Source organism: Lactuca saligna, chromosome 8, assembly GCF_052625555.1.
Source record: "Lactuca saligna cultivar CGN05327 chromosome 8, ASM5262555v1, whole genome shotgun sequence".
Taxonomy (NCBI): domain Eukaryota; kingdom Viridiplantae; phylum Streptophyta; class Magnoliopsida; order Asterales; family Asteraceae; genus Lactuca; species Lactuca saligna.
The window spans coordinates 38672909-38695243 of record NC_136424.1 but is presented as its reverse complement, the minus strand read 5'-3'; positions in this window follow the sequence as shown (position 1 = coordinate 38695243).

Here is a 22335-nt window from a genome sequence, read left to right as displayed (position 1 = left end):
AGTTCCCGGTGCTGGTGTAGGCCAAGCCTGCTACGGTTGTGGCGAGGTGGGCCACTACAAAAGAAACTACCCAAAGGCAGCAAATATCGGCGGAGTGGGACGGATATTAGCTATTGGTCATGAGGAAGTCGTAGCTGATCCTACAGTAGTTGCTGGTACGTTTCTTCTCGATAATTCATATGCATGCATCCTATTCGATAGCGGAACGGAGAGAAGCTTTGTGAGCCAAAACTTTATTCACTTACTTAAACGTAAACCTAGCATGTTAGAAGAATCATTCACTGTAGAAATGGCAAATGGAAAAACGAAAAACACTAATTACATATACATGGGTTGTACATTAACTTTAGACGGTCACTCTTTCTCAATCAACCTTATGCCAGTCCAAATAAAAAGTTTCGACGTTATAGTTAGCATGGACTGGTTAAGTCCTCTTCGCGCCGACATCATGTGCTTTGAAAAATCCGTTCGTCTAAATCTCCCTAACCAAGAAACAATAGTGATCTACGGCGACAAATCAAGTACAAATCTTCGCATCATTTCGTGCATCCAAGCTCGAAAGTGTTTGCGGAAGGATTATCAGGCATTTCTTGCACACATCATCGATACGAGTCGAGAGGTAAAAGATATAAACAACATCCCGGAGGTACGGGATTTCCCCGATATCTTCCCAGAAGAACTACCGGGATTACCACCACAACGCCAAGTCGAGTTTAGAATCGACTTAATTCTAGGGGCTACCCTTGTAGCAAAATCGCCTTATCGTCTGACACCAGCAGAGATGCAAGAACTTTCCAGTCAGCTTAACGAACTTCACCAAAAAGGATTCATCAGACCAAGTTTCTCACCTTGGGGAGCACCGGTCTTGTTTGTAAAGAAGAAAGAAGGATCGTTCCGGATGTGCATCGACTACCGAGAGCTGAACAAACTCACTATCAAGAATCGTTACCCTCTACCCTGCATTGATGACCTATTTGATCAACTTCAAGGAGCGAGCTACTTCTCAAAGATAGATCTACGATCCGGATATCACCAATTGCGAGTGCTAGAAGAAGATGTTCCCAAGACAACCTTCCGAACCCGTTATGGACACTACGAATTTGTAGTGATGCCGTTCGGATTAACCAACGCACCAGTAGTATTCATGGATCTAATGAATAGAGTGTGTCGCCCTTACTTGGATCAATTCATCATTGTATTCATCGATGATATAGTTATCTACTCCCGAAGTAAGGAAGAACATAGTCAACACCTACGGAAGGTCTTAGAAACACTACGATTAGAGAAGATCTATGCGAAGTTCTCTAAATGTGAATTTTGGATTCGAAGAGTCGAATTCTTGGGCCACGTTGTTAGCGAAAAAGGGATACACGTGGACCCCTCTAAAATTAAGGCCATTGAGAATTGGTCGGCACCAAAGACAACCACTGAGATTCGTCAATTTCTAGGTCTAGCTGGTTACGATCTCCGTTTCATAAAGAACTTCTCTAGCATCGCGAAACCTCTTACTACGTTAACCCAGAAAGGCGTGGTCTTTGACTGGGAAATAAAACAAGAAAAGGTGTTCCAAACTCTGAAACAAGCCTTACGCACCGCACCAATACTATCCCTCCCCGAAGGAATAGAGGATTTTTTAGTGTATTGCGATGCATCAAATCAAGGGCTTGGTTGTGTTCTTATGCAACGAGGGAAGGTTATTTCTTATGCCTCCCGTCAGCTTAAAACACACGAAGTAAACTATACGACACACTATCTAGAGTTGGGAGTAGTGGTATTTGCTTTGAAGATCTGGAGACACTACCTGTACGGAACAAAGAGTACTATTTACACCGACCACAAGAGCCTTCAACACATTTTCGATCAGAAGGAGCTCAACATGCGACAACAATGATGGGTCAAGTTACTCAATGATTACGAATGCGAGATTCGTTATCATCCTAGCAAGGCCAATGTAGTAGTTGACGCCCTCAGTCGAAAAGAATACACTGGTCGGAGAGTCAAATCTCTGAATATGACCATCCATTCCCACTTATCCACACAAATTAAAGAGGCTCAACTGGAAGCTTTACAACCCGAGCATGTGACGGGTGAATCCCTGAGAGGAATGGAAAATAATCTAGAAGTCAAGGGTGGCGGAGCCTATTATCTCATGGACCGTATCTGGACCCCAAGACATGGTGGTTTCAGGGACGTGGTCATGACTGAAGCGCACAACACGAGGTATTCCGTTCACCCAGGTTCAAATAAAATGTATTTGGATCTTAAGAAACTGTACTTGTGGCCTAACATGAAAGCAGAGATTGCTACCTTTGTAAGTAAATGTCTTACTTGCGCTAAGGTTAAGGTCGAATACCAGAAACCTTCAGGATTACTACAACAACCAGAGATACCGGAATGGAAATGGGAACGGATCACTATGGATTTCATAACCAAGTTGCCCAAGACAACGGGTGGACTTGATACCATATGGGTCATCGTCGACAGATTAACCAAATCCGCGCATTTTCTGCCAATCAAGGAGACTGACAAGATGGAAAGGCTTACAAGAACTTACATAAAGGAAATAATACGATTGCATGGGGTTCCGATGTCCATTATCTCCGATAGAGATAGTAGATTTACATCAAGGTTCTGGCAGTCACTACAAAGTTCCCTAGGGACTAGATTGGACATGAGTACAACCTACCATCCACAAACAGACCGACAAAGTGAGAGAACGATACAAACTTTGGAGGATATGCTGAGAGCCTGTGTGATTAACTTTGGAAAGGCATGGGATATCCACTTACCCCTTGTCGAATTCTCATACAACAATAGTTATCATACGAGCATAAAGGCTGCTCCATTCGAAGCCCTCTATGGCCGCAAGTGCAGATCCCCTCTGTGCTGGACCGAAGTTGGCGACACTCAATTAGCTAAAGTACGAGATACTGAAAGCACTCTCACCGGTTCGGAAATCATACGAGAAACAATAGGGAAGATCGTTCAGATTCGGGAATGGTTGAAAGCATCTAGAGACCGACAGAAAAGCTATGCTGATCAACGGAGAAAACCTTTGGAATTCCAAGTAGGAGACCGTGTTCTATTAAAATTCTCGCCATGGAAAGGCTTGATACGCTTTGGAAAGCGTGGAAAGCTAAACCCGAGGTACATAGGGCCTTTCGAGATTCTCGCCAGAATCGGCCCTGTAGCTTACAAACTTAATCTACCACGTGAACTTAATAACATACACCCAACCTTCCACGTATCGAATTTGAAAAAGTGTCTGTCCGATGAGACTCTTGTTATCCCACTCGACGAGATCGAGATCAACGAGAGCCTCAACTTCGTGGAAGAACCGGTAGAAATCACGGACCGAGAGGTCAAACAAACAAAACAAAGTCGCATACCCATCGTGAAAGTCCACTGGAACACCAAACAAGGACCTGAATTCACATAGGAGTGCGAGGATCAGATGAAACAAAAGTACCCGCATCTTTTTCTCTGATTCACTTGTATCTTTCTTGCTTTAAATTTCGGGATGAAATTCCTTCTAACGGGGGGATGATGTGACAACCCGATATTTCAACTACATGTAAACGACCTAAAAAGTCAAGTATTGTAACCACGTTAGTTGTAATAAAATTTACTTCGAAAATAAAATATCCAAAAATCACTAATTAAATTACCTTTATGATAGATGCCATTAAACCATGATCGTACGTAAAAAGAACGCTCAAATCCGACTTCGTATAAGAAAGTTAGGAATTTTTCAAGTTCAGCTTAACGGCAGACGACTAAAAACTCGAATCAGAGATCGAGTGACTTTTGGCCGGAATGACCTAAATGAGAATCGAAGGTCTCATCAATGGTATTTCAGCTGTAAAAAGTCTGGAAAAAACCAACGTCAGATAAAGGAGTTATGAATTTCTAAAGAAATTTTCTTACCGCGACCTTTTAAAAATAAATAATAAAACTAATTTCGGAATTTCCCGACGGAATCTAAACGAAAGTTGTAGAGTATGGTCTCACCTTCGCGGGGATATAAAGAACGTCGAAAACGGAATTTGTATGAAGAAGATATGAATTTTTGAAGTTTATTAAATAAATTATATATAAATTTAAATCAAAAATCCAGTATTATCCGAAGGGGGAGTCAGCGTGCTCATCCAAGTTACGCACCGCGTAACCCCGTACGCCCCGCATACGCGAGGCCTTGGTCTCGGTTCGTCCACGTCGCCCCTATGCGAGATTGGCCGTCCCGTCCCATCCGAAGCGAGGCAGTCGAGGACTCGGTCACACATGACGCACGAGTACGCCCCGCGTACCGAGGCTTCTCAGACCCCTATAAATAGAGATGCGAGGGTTCTGGGAAAAACACCCCATCTCTCTCATTTCTCTCACGATCTTGCCTCGATTTCCGTGCCCGCACTACCCCGAAGCCCCGATCACTTTGCTCGAGTCCCGAAGGTCGTTCGTGCCCCCGAGATTCCCAAGAATCCTGAGGAAATCCACTTTCGCAAGCTGAAATTATGTCCGGTTTTTCATCTCGCAACCTCCGATCTTACAAGTGAGTTCATACCCCTATAATTCACGTTTTTAAATGTTTTATGCGTACATTTACATGCTTTTAAGGGGGGGGGGGGGAAATACAAGTAAAACACTCGGTTATTATCGGGTGTTATATAAACTTTCACTTTACGCGTTTTATCAAAGGAATCATATGTGATTTGAAACTATCAAAGGGAATCTTTCATATGCAAAGTATAACACGACAACTTTTTATCTTTTGAAATGAGAAATGATTTAGGTATTTATATAAATCAGATACTTTGCTTATATTACGTTCTGTGTGTCGGTTTTGGCACTACAAAAACTACACTTTTCATATTAAGTGAACATTTTCACTAAGGGTTTATTTAACAAATGAAACACACTTTTAGGAAACTATAATAGGTATAGTTTTACGAGAATACTACGAACTTTTACATACATGTAAATACTATTTCGATAAGCTACTTTCATATACAATAGCAAACGAACATTTTCACACGTAAATTTGTTTTATATTAAGTTTTGTTAGACATTAACTTCACGTACGTTCGAGTACACATTTCAAGTCCTGTATTATATACCAGAATCCCTTGGAGGGGGAGCATGGTGTTTGTGTATAGATCTATACGGGGTTGACAACCCGCGTCCTGACTGTTAGCTACAGTCCACCTTTCGGGGTGACAAACGTCAGAACATTCCAACGCCTGAAGAACGTTGTGTATAGGCATTCCTTGTCAATAGCATGGTTATAAAACTCACATGGGGTATTAAAAACACAATGATTTACGGGGTTTTTCAGACAAATTGAAATCTTTACACTTACATACATTTACTAGAAACATGCATTTGTCCTGAAAGAAGGTTACAATTATACTAGTAGAAAATATAGGATTTTCTAGGAATCATGCAAACAAAGAATAAAAACATTTCATTTCATACAAACATTGTCATTAATTACTTATGAAACTCACCAGCTTAAATGTTGATCTACTCTTTCAAAACTACTTGTATGTCCCAGGGATTCAGTAATTACAGGTAATAAACGGATTTTGAAGAAGGGACGCTGCGGCGCCAGTTTAATTTCATATTTTGACATCATAATGTAATTGATTTTGAACATGTATACCTTTAAACAATGTAAAATTTCAATTATATATATGATGGTTGTATTGCTTTCTTTACTATGTATTAATTTGTTACGTTACCACATGAAGTCATCCGCCCTCGAACGTTTCCGCCGTTCCGGTTTGGGGGTTTGACACGTATTCTTGGGAGATGGGAAGGCCAAATGTTGGAGTGTCGTGTAGGTTGCATGCAGGGGCGTATGTTTAGATTGTAAACTGGTAGTTTCTTAGGCTTTGTAAGAGGTTATTATGGGAAGATCTAAGGTCTTTAGTTGTGTTTCAGGTTCCTTGTGGGGTTCGTTTGATCCATACCTAGAGGACCATTCTACGGGTGAGATTCGTTTCATGGTCAGGTATCGTCGTACCTATATGGGCTGCTTGGGTTATGTTTTTGTTCATCACCATTGAGCAGTGATTCGAGTTCTAAGTGGGGGAGAATTGGGAATTTTGAAGTTGAGTGACAGTCCTTGAAAGTCTTGGCAGTTCGTGGTTTCGGATCGTTGTCTTCGGATTAGTTGGGCAGTTGTTGATCAGTGGATCTTTTTCACAGGCGGGTGTGTTCAGTTCCATGAGGGTCTTGATCTCTTGTGTTAGTGTATCCTTGACCATTGGTCGTGGGGGTTCATCATTCATTGAAGTTTCCATGGAAGGTTTAGATGTGTCAACCGAGGTTCAGTGATCGGGCCAATCTGTCATCACGTTCAGTATATTTTATAATCCATTTGGTCTTCAAGAATGTTTATTCACAATGTTAGAGTGGAAGCTTGGTTCATAGCAGAATCAAGTTTTGGTAGCGTTCAGGATCATCTTGAAGGTTTTCTCTAGTTAGTGAGGTAGTGATGGATTCTGTTCAGTCCAGTATAGGGTCTTGTTTTGACCAATCATGAAGATGTTTTTTGTTATGATTAAGGTGGCATGTCAATTATCTTTGGTGTTCCTTTTCTCTTTCGATGAGATTTTGGGGCTCTTAAGTATGATTATAGGGGTGTTATGTGTGTTCTGGGCAAGACGGCTTTAGGGCTTTTGGTTTGCGTTATGTGCATGGCTCTCTTGGGTTTTAGGTTCCATTTCGGATCAAGAGTGCAACCGTTATCCTTTCTGCAGATCATGTGCTACTTTTTTTGTAGGGATTGCTTGGGTGGAAACTAGGTGGTGCTCGGTGGTGCTGTGAGAGTGTGGTTAAGGTTTGTGTGTTATTGGAAGCGTTCCGGTAATAGGTCGTGGGCCTTTAGGGTTGATGCGTTGATGGGGGTCTGGCAAGTTTTAAATTTGTTGGTTGGATATGGGGAGTAGCAAGGATTGAGGGAAGTATCAGTCAGGTATCAGAAGGTCTTGGCAGTTTGTAATGCAATAATTCCATTTGTTTGCAAGCGATTGTTAGATTTGTGATTCTCAATTTGGAAATTCCTTATGTCGTCGTAAGTCATGAAATTCTTGGTGATTGTATCATGTGGGTGCCTAGGAGGGGTGCACCGAAGTGTTGGATTAATGTCTAAGTCCATAACTATATTCGGTATGTACTTAACCCGACCCGGCATGGTCCATTTAGGTTGCACTTCACTGACACAATGTATATGGATAATCTTTTGAGAATAGTATATTTATGATTATAGTAATATATTATCAGTTCTAATATATTAATATGGAATCATATTATTTAATTAGTATTGATCAAGAGTTAATTTAGAATTAATTAAGTGATCAATATGAACTAATTAAATATGAACTCTTATATATATGGAATGGGCCAAGTTCATTTAGGTTGGGCTAAGCTTTCATGGATGGTCCATGGAGTGTTTAACCCATGGATCATATGAAATGAAAGGTCATGGGTTTAACCCTAGTCTCCATACTATATAAAGATGTCATTGGTTGGTGAAATGGGCACTAGTGTGGGTACACTAAAAGGGCTACCCAATTTCACTAGAGAGAACCAAAGAATTCTTATTCTCCAAGTCTTCCAAGGTGTTTTGGTGATTTTTGATTCCACTTGAGGCTTCCACACTATTGGGGCTAAGCTCTTAAAGCTTGAAGACATCAAGCTACATCAAAAGGTATGTCATCTAACTAGTACTTTGTAGTATAAGAGCTTCATAATATGTTAGTTAGGATTAAAGCCTTGGAAAGTTCTTATTTGCTTGTATAATAGAGAAAAACATAGATCCAAGGTTTATAGGGTTGCATGTACACCATAGGAGTGTTAGAATGCTCAAAACCCAACAATGGTATCAGAGCCTAGGCTTGTTTTCTTGTTATACTTGCTTAAACTGCTTAAAAATCAAAATTTGGTGCTGTCTGCACAGCTGACTCGCCGAGTCCACTGATGGACTCGTCGAGTCCAAGGCAAAAAACATCCAACTCGTCGAGTTTGTTCGTGCACTCGACGAGTTGGACCCAAGATAGCGTATATTCGATTGTTTTGGCTAGAAATGGACTAGGAACATTACCCTAAGATGTTTTTGGACTTATATACTTGTTTCTGATGTGGTAATGTTCATGCTAATCCAATTTCAAAGATAATTGTCAATAGATTCATGTTTTGTATTAGTTTAAAAGTTATGCTATTTACATGGAAAAGTTTGATGTGTATTATATTTGTTCATATGAGTTGCTTAGATTAATAGAAAGGTTGATTGATTATGTGTCTTTGATCCATTTTAATCTAAGAATTGATTCTAAAATGTGTTTATGTAACTTGTCCTCAAGTTACATGAAAAGTCACATTAAAGATTCTAAAAACACATAAAAGATGGCAAAGGTTACAAAATGAAGAGTCTTATTCTCATTAAATGGTTTTATGACTCCATAACTTGTCCTCAAGTTATGGAGGTTCAAGAGTCACTTCATTAAGTAATAAAATGTGTAACCTTAATTAAATACATAAGTTACAAAATAAAGAAAAGTTACATTTTTTTATTAGTTTAAAGTCTTCCATAACTTGTCCTCAAGTTATGGAACTTAAAGAGTTTTTTAATTAAAACTACTTTAAACACATAAGTTATGAAATTAATTAGTTTTGACTACGTTTCACAACTTACCCACAAGTTTTGGAATTTGAAAAGTTTTTCATATAAATACCTTAATTTCAAGTGTAGCCCTTATAATTTTAAAGGTTAAAATTCAACCCTTATACTTTATATATATATATATATATATATATATATATATATATATATATATATATATATATATGTATGTATGTATGTATGTATAAGAGTAAGTCAGACTTACCGTTAGTAGACCTCATTCACGAAGCCGGTCTATAAGGGGGTATAAGATTACTGCCTATAAAATGGCATTTTAATGGGTGTCCACTCTCACCCACCGCTTCCTTGACTGGTGGAGGGTCGATAGCCAAACGGGTAGGACAAAGACTATAAATTCCCCCTTCATTAAAAGTATTAATGATAAATACAACTTTGCACTTTGTTTAAGTTGGTTAGTGGAGCGCGTGTGGTTAACCGACACACTAACTCGTATTTAACAAGGTAGGCAAATGGTAACTTATTGTTTATAATAGTATCGATGGAGCGTGTGTGGCTAACCCACACATCAATTGAGGGGTAAATACTTAAGGGTACCAAGTAATTTGCATGGTTACTTCACATCTTGTTTTGTGATCCTCGGCATCCCAGTCACAAAACCTGAAGGGAACACTCGAGATTGAAACATGCCATTGAATAGTTCAATGAATCTCAAAAGATCTAGGATTTTCAAATCCAATTAAAAAACCTAATAATTTATTTCATTTTTCATGGTGGAAATTGGTGAATCGTCATTCACCTACCTTCAAATATTCTATAGCTTGGATTACGGCATCCCTCTTCCAAGTTATAAAATATTGTGTTGGGTCCTAGCCTTAATATTTCATATTAGGGTGTTATATTAAGGAATTTAAATCAACTATCTTGAATATCTCCAAAAACGATGTCTAGTTCAGACACCTATGATCTTCCCAAATCTCTTGGAACTTTTCTTTCTCCACCTCCTCCAATTATTCTCCTTAACCCACAATTTCAAGGTCACTCAAGCTCTATTGGCAAGGAAAGGTCTAGGTGTGATCACATCTTGGAGATGAAGTCACATATTGACAAGCCGGGAGAGTTGGGTGTCAAAGTCTTGAGAAAGTTAGTGGTTCAATCACTTTCTAAGTCACATAGTCAGTTCCTTTGGGACTCCTATGAAACAGACTATGAAAAGACCCTTAATGATCTTATCTATTTGCTTGGTACTGCTGAATCAATAATGATTTGGAAGGCTAGTGAAGAAAATTTGATTAGAAGTTAGACTTCCCAAAACTTTATGGACATTGAAAATGGTGACACTGGAAATCCAGAAAAAGCATTCTCTTCCCAATGGAAAAGGATCGGCCATAGTCAACTCAGTTGACCAAATGGTAAAGAGAAAGGCTAAGTCTGAGAATATCCTATGTACCATTCCCAAAGGATCCATATGGTTCTATTGACAAAAAGGAAAGGGCATTGTTGCGAAGCTGCCAACTTTACCTGAAAGATCATAAGGCTGGTAAAGTTAATAAGTTTGACTCTACTTCAGGTAAAATCCACTATCAAACTCTATTAAGTTTCTATTCTGAGATTCTTATTACATGATGTGACTGGATCACATGTTGATGTTTTAAGAATCAAAGGAAAAGGGAAGGAAACTTAAAGAAAGAGTATGTTGAATTTGATCGCGAAGATGAATTTCTTTCTCTTGGTTGAAGATTGAATTTTTGAGCTACTTCTTAGGAGTTATGATAGATTGCTAGGAAACATGTAATAACATAGTTTTCATTTCAAGTTACATTGTAAGGAAAAAGTTTTTCCGCATTTTAAAATAAATAAAAGTTTGTTTTACTTTACTTTATATCCTTACAATGACAATTGTGAAAACTCGATGTTTGTATGTTTATAGCAATATTGGAAATATGAATTTGATTCTTTCATTTGTGGTAGTGTATGAATTTACCAAATAAGGAAATATTCTCATCACCCAAGTTTCAATTGGACCTAAATTTGGAATCATACAAGGTGTTGAGTGTGATGTGTGAGAATTTTCAACTTTGGAAAATTAAGACTAGTTCAGTGTTTACATGTATATGTGAATCAAGAGAAAGACTAAGGGATCAAGTACACTTTCTTGTGAACTTGTCAAAGTCCACCACAAAAGATCGATAAGATTATTCGTCATAATCTACTAAAGCTAAGTAAATATGATTATACTTACAAGCTTAAGTGTAATTCAGAGACATTGGAAAAGGTTCCAATGTATGGCAGAGCGAATAAGAAGAATCAAATTAGGCAGAAGGATAAAAGTTTCTCAAATCTGAAAAGATGGGAGAGAACTTTAGTATCATTTCATATGATCATCTTAATGATTAAGAGAACTTATCGCAATTCATCCTCTAAGTGCATTCTGATAGCTACGAAGAGGAGCTATGAATTGTTGAAGTGGTCAAATCAAGAAGATGAGTCATACTCCGTTCCAAAATGATTCTTAGAGTCATAACCCAAGATTGTAACTTGAGTGAAATGTCTTAAATAAGGTTTAAAACACTTATCAAATGTAAGAGTAAAAGTTTTCTACTCTTGTACATTTCAAATTGGTAAGTTGTGATGTTTTGGATAAAACAAAGACCAACTAAGGCCAATTGTGTGAAGTGTTTGTCTTGATTAGAATCCACACTATCTCTTGAATATCTAACAAGAAAGTCTTATATATCAAGAGGACAGTAGGAGCCTTAAAGGTCTTGAAAGTCTCAAGAACTAATCAAGAATAAAACCTAAAGTTCTTCACTAGCACACGACTTGAGGTTTATAACCTATCGTGTTGACATATTTTGTGCCAATTCCAGTTAAAGTTAGCTTTGCATATGAGTTCTTAGAGTTCTCAATTGGTTGCACAACAACTGGGAAGCAATGGCAGGCCCTTGAGCTACCAGATGGCAAGAAATTAAGATTGAGTTCAGTCCATATGAGTTTGGATTTGTCATTATCCTTGTCTTGTGACTATGGTTTTGATAAGTCACATGGATCAGAACACATACACCATTAAATCTAAGTGTCATAAGGTTTCTCTCCGATTCATGAAAATGATGGTGAGGAAATTCTTTCACTAAGAATATTTTAAGTAGATAGCAATTATGATATTTGCAGTTCTTAAAGTCGTTAGTGGAGCATGCGTAGTTAATCGACACACTAACATTGACTTATGAGAGATGGCAAAAAGTCTAAACAATTGAGACTATGATTACGACATCCTTTTTCATAGTTCTGAAATTGTTTAGACACACCTGTGAGCTATCTAAGAGAGATGTATGATTTTGATAAAGTCTTATCAAGGCAATCTAGTATCAGAAATCTGAACTTTGGTAAGAAAGTCAATAAAGTATTGATTTCTAGAAGTTCAACTGATTTCTGAGTACATGTCAAAGCTAGTAGGAGCATAAGTATTATGCTAATAATCATCATGTTAGTGGGAGCATGATAATTATGATAAAGGTTGCAAGTTAGCAATGTTAATTATAGAAAACAAAATGTTTCAATTGGGAAAAAGTTGTTTTGCTATAATTAAGGGATAGGAAATTATACTTCATCTCAAATCTAAAAGCTTAGATTGAGGTTTTAATCGTATTTAGTCAAGTATATATATATATATATATATATATATATATATATATATATATATATATATATATATATATATATGAATGTTATGTTGGAATGGCTCAACATAATAAAATTCTAATATATGGGTCCATTATTTGCGTTCTAAAATTCGATTATGATTACAACATCCCTTTTCATAATCTGAATTATGAGAACTTGGTAAGTTGAAATGGAAATATTATAGCAAAAGACTGGTTTAGTCTTTATGTAAGACATCATTAATCGTGTCCCATATGCTTCGGATATAGGATCGATTGCATGTGCTATATTCATCCTTTCTAAAATTTTCCAAATGCCTGGGGCATTAAGAAGGGAAAAGGTCTAGAATTGGATATGACTAAAAGGATTAAACAATTATCGAGGACAATCTAAGGCTTACCAAAGATTTGTTGCTCAAGGACAGTTGGAAGTATAGTGATAATTCTGGAAGGACCATATTAACATAATCTGTAAGGAGGAAACTCTTGTTCAGAAGTGATAGTCAAAATGGAATATCGAAATGTTTCAAAGTTAGAAATTGTTCAATCTGTGTAAGATTAGGAAACTTAATGCAAGAAGGATGTTTCCAAGGAGTTGATCTCCTTTGGAATGCTCTGTAATGTTTGTTGTCAAGTCTTTCTGACCTTGTGCATAATCATTACAAGAGGATCAATGCATATAAGTTTAGAATCTAACAGATTTTAGTAAATGGCATGAATTTGGAGTTCTTGCATTTGTAGTAAGGATTTGGGACTATGAAAAGAGGATCATTGGAATTATGTTCATTCGATCTCTGTCACAAAGAAAAGATCATAGACAAACATAGTATGCATACTTGGTGTATGACATGACTAGTGTTTAGAAAACATAGTGGACATGCTTGGAGCATGGGAAAACTATTGTTTTAAATTCAAGAATAAAGTTGATAGTTGAAACAGTATACAATGAATAATGTGTAATCATATGGTGATAAACAAAAGGTGTTTTATTTATGTTCATAGGTTTTGATACCATATTAGATTCAATTTTTCTTGTGTTTCATTTTGCATGTTTTAACTTCCATAATAAACTAGGTTATTCTTCCGGAATGACTAAGTTATTCAAACCATCCACAGTCGGTCATATGTTGGAAGTAGATATGAATCAATATTGTCATGGGTTCGCTTGTAGAGGTCTAAGATGTTGGAAAAGGGCTACAACACTCATGAGTGCTCATAAGTTCGGAGTATTGGATTCAACCCACGCTCATTGGAATCACTTCATGGATTTTATCACGAGTGATCATGATACGATAATATCTTATATTCTTCAAACCTAGAGATATGAGTTGTTACTATGAGTTGATAGTACATTGATTGCACGCAAATGCATTGGTAACTCGATGTTATAAAACGTGCCTTTGTGTATGATTCAAAAAGTAGCAAAACAAGCCATATGAGTCGAAGTTTATCCATTCCTTTTACCTTCCAGATGAAAGCGATATATGTGGGCCCCTCGATGATTTAATGATGACACATGTAAGTACTTGGCCAAGCCAGGACTGATTTGATTTGTTCAATCAGTCAGTCATCATGAATCGGAAATCGGGAAACAACAAATGGACAGAGAGAATGGTTATAATCCATGTCTCAGTCCATATGATATCTAGAATGGAGGAATATATGATCCCTTATCTAATGGACAAGTGATCAATATGAACTAATTAAATATGAACTCTTATATATATGGAATGGGACAAGTTCATTTAGGTTGGGCTAAGCTTTCATGGATAGTCCATGGAGTGTTTAACCCATGGATCATATGAAATGAAAGGTCATGGGTTTAACCCTAGTCTCCATACTATATAAAGATGTCATTGGTTGGTGAAATGGGCACTAGTGTGGGTACACTAAAAGGGCTAGCCGATTTCACTAGAGAGAACCAAAGAATTCTTATTCTCAAAGTCTTCCAAGGTGTTTTGGTGATTTGTGATTCCACTTGAGGCTTCCACACTATTGGGGCTAAGCTCTTAAAGCTTGAAAACATCAAGCTACATCAAAAGGTATGTCATCTAACTAGTACTTTGTAGTATAAGAGCTTCATAATATGCTAGTTAGGATTAAAGCCTTGGAAAGTTCTTATTTGCTTGTATAGTAGAGAAAACATAGATCCAAGGTTTATAGGGTTGCATGTACACCATAGGAGTGTTAGAATGCTCAAAACCCAACATGAAGGCAGTAAGGGTTGGATGTATCGTAAAAGTTCATGGTTTGATTTTGGGATAACTTTGCGGTCAGTGTGTCTCGATGATCATTCTTCATGGTTCTGGTAATGCCCCAGTTAGGGACTGGGTGTAAATTCAAATGGGCGGTTCTACCATTGTGAAGGTTGGGCTAGTAAGGGGGTTTCAGGCTCCTAGTATCAGTGTTTCAGGTTGTAGTAGTGACGTGGGATTTCAGGTATGCATTAAGAGTTTGGGTGTTTAGGAAATGATAAGTCACTCGTAGCAGGATTAAATAATCTTAGAGTAATTGGTTTGACCCTGTTGCTTAGCTCCTATCTGAGTCTAACCGATGCAGGGATGAATCTTCTACTCGAAGGATTATCTGAGCCTTATGTCGAGTATAAATGTTTTGTCGCTATATATAGTCAGTGAATTTGTTTCCATTTGAAGCATTAATGTGATCCAGGGTTGGAATTAGTTTGTTTGGTATCAAACTCTATAAGGTTGGCTTGGTGACAATTCGGTACACTACAAGAAAAACATGATTTTGCTAGGGAAGAAATCCATTGCAAAAAGCTAAAATTCTATTGCAAAAGACGAATAACAACAGAATTTGTAACAGAACAGTTTCGTCCCAAAAAACCCTGTAGCGAAGGTGTTGCAAGGGAAACAATAATTTCGTCGCAAATGTGACAACAGAATGAAATCCGTTGTAGATGGTATTCCATCGTGTATTCCGTTGTAGGATGCCATTGCGAATTCCATGGTAGTTCTTCCATCACAAATTCTGTTGTATTGGATCTGTAGCAAATTCCGTGGTGATGAATCCCTAGCTAAATCCGTTGTGATGATTCCCTAGCTAAATTTTTTTGTGTCAAATCCCTAGCTAAATCTGTTGTGATGACTCCCTAGCTAAATATGTGGTGTTGGTTCCATATCAAAATCTGTGTTGTTGGTTCCATTGCAAAATCCATGGTGTTGGTTCCATAGAAAAATTTGTAGTCTATATTATATAACCAATTCCATAGTAAATTACATAGACATACTTCCGTAGCAAAGAGCATAGCTATGGATGGATAATTAATTTATAAATTAAATACAAATTATTTTGTACTAATATATAAAAACAAAAATAACAAAAAATCAAAGAACATTTATATTATAAAATAAAACAATAAATATTTATTACATGGAAATAAAAAGTGGCTAATCTAAAACAAATACTTTGCAATAAACAAATCAACACTTTATGATCTACTAGTTTTGTAGTTCTTTAAAAGCATTAATAACAACCATTACTATTATAGTTGTTTATTAAGCTTGCTCGATTCTTTTGTTGTGTTGGTCATCTTTGGCCTTCATGATTTCTTTAAGTTCTTCTTTTTGCTCTTTTTGTTTAGTAACAAGCTTCGTCAATTCTTCCACTTCATCATTTTTTCCTAGAATGTAAGATACTTATGTTGTACCATTAACATCAATCATTGGAACTGCCTTTGCAAATAAGCCAATATAGGTTCCCTTTGTCTTATCTTCTAATACCTCTTTTGGTTTCAACTAGGACATGTTTCCTGATTACAAGTAAAAAAAATTAGTCAATATCAATTAATTAACATGTGATAACATACTAGTACACATGCAGTTTCATTCACTTGTGATAACATACTAGTTATTCATAAGTTTAGGGCTACATGCATGAAATAGCAACCTACTTTCATTTACTTGTTTTTTTCTAGAATGCAACTTCAGTTTTTTTCTAATCAAGGCATGTACTTTGAAAAATGCACTTTTTTTCTTACTAGGGCACTGAACTTTCATATTACTAACCAACTATGCCATTGTAGTTCAAGTCTTTTCTTATTCTAGCATTATACTTTATTGAAACTTGATTTATACATGGATGTCATTGCTATAATTGAGTTATTTTTCAAAGTAAGTTACTATAATAGGCATTAATGCAAGTAGATTGATATAACGAACAAATCTATCCAATAATAACAGTAAAAATTTCTTTATGCCATTGACAAATGCAATAACATAACTACAGGAATAAAAACATAGGTGTAAGGTGAATAGAGGCTAAAAACCTTAAAACTTTGCTATCTCTGATTTACTTTTTGTAACCATTATATTGGTTAAATATTGTGATCCCCATCTCCCGTTGAGATTTTTTTATCAATAAGTGTGTAATTCTCTGATATATATATATATATATATATATATATATATATATATATATATATATATATATATATATATATATATATATATATATACTATTTTATTGATAAGAATAGTTGAATCTTTCATCGCACACAAAATACAGATATATATATATATATATATATATATATATATATATATATATATATATATAAAGAGAGAGAGAGAGAGAGAGAGAGAGAGAGAGAGAGAGAGAGATTCTACAGTGTAAGGGAGAGACAAAGTTTAAAGAGAGAGGGTGGCGTAGTTTTGGGGTTTTTGTGTAGAGAAAAAGCTTTGATGATCACCCATAACCATTGCTATTGGGGTCGGATCATGTAGTTGTGGTGAAGAAAGATAAGACACACGAATCTGAAAATTAAACAAACAACCGATTGATCAAATTGAGGGTTGTTTTTTTCATACCGATGCATTGTTTATATGAGATGAAAAAAAATGTTGATTTCATTAAAGACTTTGTATGTATGTATTTAAACATAAAATATTTGACTCTTTACTTACTCAGATTTCTTTGAGAACCTCCAAAACAAAACCCTTGATTTTTAAACTTATTATTTTCAACTTCAGTTGTTCCCCGCCTCTAATCACGAAAAGTGAAGCGAGAAACATACATCAGCAGCAGGAAAGCATGAGGTGTGTAAATGGTTTACAACGAATTCAGAAACATCGGACCTTCGAAATTCACTATCTTATCTACCTTAACATGTAGATCTTACCTTCAGATTTGAAGCGCTTGGTTGAGACAACAGATAGATTGGAGGCCACATCATCACGTTTTGAACTGACGATTTCTGAGAAACTCTGATAATTTGAATGTTTTGGAAACTATGTTGAAAAATATTGTGATTTTTAAATAATATTTTGGAAACAAAGGTTTTTGTAAACACCTCTATTTAAAAAAGATTATTTTGGAAAGTTTAAAATTTTGAAATATTTGGGATGTTACAATAAAATTATAAAATTATATAGAAATATATTTCGATTCATATGTAAATTTAGTTAAATTTATTCGTGAATGATCAAAGAGTTGAAATACTAAGTCAGATTCAAATTGTAAATGTTAAAACTGAAATATTTATAGTATATATTCATAGTATAAATCTGAACAGATCAACGTGTTTTTTTGGTAATTGATGTTTATGTCTATTTATCGGGGACAAAAATTGTAAATTTTGGTATAATTAGTTTTTTTTGGATAAAAAATAAACCTAAAATTTGAAAGAAAACAAAAACAACAACAAAAGAAAGTAGGTTTTTTCGGAAAAAAGTTTGTTTTTATGTATCAACGTAAATCTCTATGTAAAGTGGGTAAAAAAATTGAATTTTGGTATTTCAACTTTTTTTTTCCGATAAAAACATGTCTAAAAAATTAAAAGCAAAAAAATGTGAGTTTTTGGAATAATTTGGTCCATGTGCGTACAATATATAAATCTGTAACCATTCTCTTGGTTGTTCATCATTATAATTTTTGAGTTTACAATTGGTTCCTTGTTTCATTGTTGACAATGATTCTCTCTCTCTCTCTCTCTCTCTCTATATATATATATATATATATATATATATATATATATATATATATATATATATATATATATATATATATATATTATTTCACCATAAATTTGCATTTATTATCATTTGAGATCCTTTATGACCATTTACGACTAGTTAGTTGATCTATTAGAATTTTACTACACACCTTGGAATCAGATTGATCTTTATATAAGTGAAATGCCTTTGCTACAAATTAAGTATTACTTTGTTGTTATTTCTCTGTTATATCCTATAAAATATGGAGCAAATTTTGAAGATGATGTTCTTTGTTACATTATTGTTTTCTACCGGTTTGTTCTTGTAACTATAATCTAACATTATCATGATGTTGCTTATTTGTATTTGATGAATTATGGTTTGTAGGATTGTTTAGCACATCTATTGTGGCTGACAAAGCTTCGTTAGTGGATTAGCCTCCGAAAAGGTGTGTTAACGATGGTAGTTGCGTAATGTATTGGCGAATTGGCAAACCAACTTGTTGTAAAACATATTGCAGTGTCTCCCACGTTGAGAATTCTGATAATCATATTTACTATTGTAAACATAAATTAGTTGTGTCCACAAGTGTGTTCTCCTATAGGAATATGAAATACAAAACGCATAAGTAAATTGTAGACTATAAACTCGAAACTAACCTTCTTTCAAAAAACATTTCTCCACTCAAATGAACCTTTGAGGATTCAATCAAATAATATATTCCAAACACAACCAAAAAATAGCCCAAAACAAAAATAAAATGCCACAATGTGAGACCATAATTTTAACGTATAAAACCCACGAAATGAAAGTGAAACCATGAGATCACTTAGGACATTTAAAATCATCAATTACCATTAATAAAATAGAAATATAAAGCCTTTTATACACAAAACACATTTTTAGCACCCATGAACTTAAATAACTATTCTTACTTTTATTTTATAAATGTAACCCTTTCCAACAAAGTTTCTAACAAATTTTGGTCCATAAGGGGTTAATTACGTTATGCATTGATTAAATACTAGAATTTTTCTATTTAATCAATTCAATCCTATTGTTTACATATTTTACCTATTTAACTATATCAACTTAATAAACTATGGATTTTTTTTCTTTCAAACTAATCAATTAAATATTTTATTATTTTTCCTTATTATTTAATTTATTTTATTATTTTAATTTTATTATTATTTTCTTTTCGAAATTTGAAATTGTACCGCAAAGGGAAAATTTATAGACTCAAGTTGACGATAATACAAACAAGTTAACCATGATTCATGATTCCATATTGTACTCCATATGTCATTCACTATTAGAAATAGTTGAGCATATTTATGTCTGTTGTCTTACAGCCAATTCGATTTGATTTGGTTAAAGGTGTTTTAGTGGTAGGATATTGATCTCGAATTTTATTGGTATTATTATCATGCCGATTCCAATTTAGACAGACATATATGGCCCCAAAAGGAGTGATTTTCGGTTTATTTTTATTTTTTTACTATTTACATTTTGGGTTTATTGGAATTTATGGTAAAATTGTGTTCGAAGGGGTTCAAACCAAGGAAATGTATCACATTTCATTCGTATAGCTAGATTGATGAAGCAATTTTATGAAAAAAGAAATCCAAATGACAATTTTAGGGTTGGAAAAAGGTTGCATCTATTGATTTGATCATAAGCAAAAGCATTTATACAGATACACGAACCAATAATAAGCTACAACTAGGGAAACGATAACAACTAATCTAAATTCAAAGATAAGCTCTATCTATATGTTTGGTATAGATAATTGCTAAGAGCGGGGAATCTCTAACTTCTCCCCTCAAGTTAGAGCATGTCGATTGTAACATCCGGATTTTTACCAGGTATAATGTAAGTTTAATTGTGTTGATTTGTAAGAGGGACTCGGCGAGTCAGGGATCAGACTCGCCGAGTAGGGACGCGGGATTGAGCGAAGGTGCGCGCTTGGACTCGGCGAGTCCAGGGCATGGACTCGGCGAGTCTGCGCTGTGTTAAGGAACCCTAAATCCCCGGGTTTGTGGCCTATTTAAGGGGCCTTATGGCCGTCATTTGCGCTCATCCAACCCCCAGAGTGTGTCCCTAGAATTCTTGAGCGTTTGGTGAAGGATTGAGAGCAAATCTTGACCTTGTGAGTGTTGTTTAGCAAGAAGAAGGAGGCTCTAGGCAAAAGGAGGCAAAGGAGGTTGCCATTTCGTGGATTTGGAGCTGGGATCATCACTTTAGAGGTAATATTTTCGGACCATTTCCTGTTTGGTGAACTTGATGCAAGTTAGGGTTAAATATGATCATTTATGGGGTGATTTGGTGCCCTTTTGTTCCCTCTTTGAGTTGAGACCATGGATCTGGGTCCAGAGAGGTCCAGAGGGCCTCACTCATCAAGCTTTATGGGTAAAAATGGAGTCCTTGGCCTTGTGTTGAAGTAATAGAGTCAAAATCATCATTTGTGATCATGTAGAGGTTATTCATGCATCAAGACTGGGACTTTACGTGCTAAATAAGCATGGGGGGACTGGATCTATGGATTAGTGGACTGGATCTGGCCTTTAGAGCAAGATTGAGTCAGTGCATGGCATGGACTCGCCGAGTCCGAAGAACAGACTCGGCGAGTAGCTTGAATGTTGCACGACCACTCAGCGAGTGGCCTCGCCGAGTTGGGATGAGTGAACCCAGTGGGTCAAGGGAGAGTCAGGATGGACAGGTGGACCGAGTCAAACCGGACTCGCCGAGTCGTTCTTGAGACTCGGCGAGTTGAGTCGTGGTGGCCCCACAACTCGTGCCAGGTGGAGCTCGTCGAGTTGGGAAGGGATGCTCGACGTGTCAAGAAAGAGTTTCAGGGAAATTGGTGATTTCGCTCAGACTCACCGAGTCGCTATAGTGCACTCGCCGAGTCCGGTCAAGTTGACCGTTGACCAACATTGACCTAGATTGTCCTATTATGGTATGGTTAACCCTAGTTGGGAAAGTGTTAATTAGAGATATATTGTGCTATAGGGGGACTTCAGCTCGGCAGATCGAGTGTTTAGCAATTTCAGGGTTACGGTTTACCGAGACACACGAGGTGAGTCTTCTCACTATACTTTACCTTGAGTAGGTAACCAGAGTTATGTGATAGAGTATTTGTATGCGATGTATGTTATGTGTTGTACTGCATTACTTTTATGTGTTTGATGAAGCAATTTTATGAAAAAAGAAATCCAAATGACAATTTTAGGGTTGGAAAAAGGTTGCATCTATTGATTTGATCATAAGCAAAAGCATTTATACAGATACACGAACCAATAATAAGCTACAACTAGGGAAACGATAACAACTAATCTAAATTCAAAGATAAGCTCTATCTATATGTTTGGTATAGATAATTGCTAAGAGCGGGGAATCTCTAACTTCTCCCCTCAAGTTAGAGCATGTCGATTGTAACATCCGGATTTTTACCAGGTATAATGTAAGTTTAATTGTGTTGATTTGTAAGAGGGACTCGGCGAGTCAGGGATCAGACTCGCCGAGTAGGGACGCGGGATTGAGCGAAGGTGCGCGCTTGGACTCGGCGAGTCCAGGGCATGGACTCGGCGAGTCTGCGCTGTGTTAAGGAACCCTAAATCCCCGGGTTTGTGGCCTATTTAAGGGGCCTTATGGCCGTCATTTGCGCTCATCCAACCCCCAGAGTGTGTCCCTAGAATTCTTGAGCGTTTGGTGAAGGATTGAGAGCAAATCTTGACCTTGTGAGTGTTGTTTAGCAAGAAGAAGGAGGCTCTAGGCAAAAGGAGGCAAAGGAGGTTGCCATTTCGTGGATTTGGAGCTGGGATCATCACTTTAGAGGTAATATTTTCGGACCATTTCCTGTTTGGTGAACTTGATGCAAGTTGCATTTTAGTACCGCATACCACCCCCAGACCGACGGTCAGAGTGAACGGACGATACAGACACTCGAGGATATGCTTCGAGCTTGTGTATTGGATTTTGGGGGTAGTTGGGACTCGTATTTGCCTCTAGCGGAGTTTTCCTACAATAACAGCCATCATTCGAGCATTGGTATGCCGCCCTTTGAGCTGTTATA